This window comes from Salvia hispanica, unplaced genomic scaffold (assembly GCF_023119035.1).
Source record: "Salvia hispanica cultivar TCC Black 2014 unplaced genomic scaffold, UniMelb_Shisp_WGS_1.0 HiC_scaffold_1182, whole genome shotgun sequence".
Classification (NCBI taxonomy): Eukaryota; Viridiplantae; Streptophyta; class Magnoliopsida; order Lamiales; family Lamiaceae; genus Salvia; species Salvia hispanica.
The window spans coordinates 15,554-17,478 of record NW_025951452.1 but is presented as its reverse complement, the minus strand read 5'-3'; the positions used below and the strand labels follow the sequence as shown (position 1 = coordinate 17,478).

Below are 1,925 nucleotides of genomic sequence, written 5' to 3'. Positions count from 1 at the left end.
CCCATCCTTTTTTTACAGTGCAGGGTTTGGGTGTTCATGGTTTTACCTACCGTTTTTTTTGGGGTAAATTTTGCAATGCAGTTAAATCCAACGAAAAACCCTAATCCCAAATTTATATAGTTATGACACAATAAAACCTGAATGAAAAAGTGTTGAATTGAATCGTCCGTCTCTACGGGGGGTTATTACCATTTTTGTACTTGCTGTTTTATTTTCCAAATTTTTTTTCAATTAGGAAAAAGAAAAAAACTAAAATTCTAGGCATTCTTTTAGCCTTTTTCGGGAAAGGGTCTCATAATTAAACCCCACTGTTTATGTCTTTTAGCACGACCCCTTTTAGAAATTTGAGGGAAAGGGGGGAAAAGGCCACACCGGGAAAGGGTTCCTCTTTGGGTAAAGGAAAAGAATCCGGGATTTTGGGGGATCGGTTTAGTAGGCATTTTCTTTTTGGTTATACCTTGGACTCCCCTAGTTGGTGTGGAACAGGGGAAAAAACTAGGTAAAATTTCCCTTTTTTAAATTTGTCTGATTCGAGGGGAAAAAGGGGCCCCCTTTTTTTAAGAATCAGAGTCTTTTTTTTTAAAGACAAAAAGGGGTTTCTAATGCCTCCTAGAATTTTTTGGTCCCCACGCTTCTGGTTCATCCGATTCTCCGCTTATTTATGCTAATCTCTATCCCAATTTTATGGCATTGAAATATGGCAATAGTAACACAGCCCTGTCAATTCAATTTGAACAAAGATAAAGGGTGGTAAAACCATAAAGTCAAATAAAATAGTCTTCTTTCAAACAAAAAATCTGGTTTCCTATGACTAAGCGTGCGTTATGACTAAGATTGCGCTACAAGGGAGTCCCCGAAGTTGGTAGAAAAAGAGCAAATAAATAAAAGGTTTTTCAGAATTTATTTTTTTTGATCATATAAAATTGACAACAAAAATTTTGTTCTTTTTACGAACCTGGTGTCAATAAATCCGCGAGTCTAGAAATTCATTTCGGCCAATTGAACCTTCTCGAACTGTTTCTTTTTAAGAACTAAAAATATTTGTGCCAAAATAACAGATGCCAAGAAGACCAAAAGGCCTTGGACACGTAATGGATCTTGAAGTACTATTTCGGCATCCTCTGACTAAACGCAGCACCACATTAGGATTACTCGTTAATGGTTGATCCAATTTGATGGATCTACCCTCTGAAACAAGAACTTGGTCCTGGAGGGATAATATCAACTACTTGACGTCCACTGATGGATCTGTTATGATTATTTCATATCCCCTTTTCTTTTCGTATGATTTTGCTTACTATACCCGCCCCTGTAGCATTATAACTGTAACATTTGCTTCCCCCTGTTTGGATAAATCTGACCCTTCCCCTATTTCCTCCTTACATATATAGGATATTTTAAGAAGTGAACATCTTTCTTAGTAGCGGGGTCAAGAATAGAAAGGTGATTTCACTATATTTCTGGCCGGGGACAGGCCCTATTACAAGAATATTTTTTTAGTCAGGGCGGTAGCTCTGAAAAGCAACTTACCTTTTCTTTCATTTCGGGAGAAATACGATCGGAAGGAGTTTTCAATTCAAACTCCCGGTAAAATAAGAACAGCCCCCACATCTAAACCCTTTCTTACCATTAGCAAGGACTTAAAAAAACCCCCTTTTAAAATTTTTAAAAAAATTCCCCCAATTTAAAGGCCTTAAATAAAAATTTTTCCGGTTTTTTTTTTTTTTAAAAAAAAAAAAAAAAAAAATTTTTTTTTTTTTAAAAAAAATTTTTTTAAAAAATTTTTTTTTTTTGGTTCCAAAGGGAAAAAAAAAAAAAAAAAAAAAAAAAATTTTAATTTTTTACCCCTTAAAATTAAAAAAAATTTTTTTTTTTAAAAATTTCCCCCCCCAAAAAAAAATTTTTGGGAAAAAACCCCCTTTTTT

General features: G+C 34.3%; 1 pseudogene; it reads right to left on the bottom strand.

Annotated features, from left to right (window-relative positions):
- Positions 1 to 822: 822 nt before the first annotated feature.
- LOC125198048 lies at positions 823 to 1,640 on the bottom strand (annotated as a pseudogene).
- Between the last annotated feature and the right edge of the window lie 285 nt (positions 1,641 to 1,925).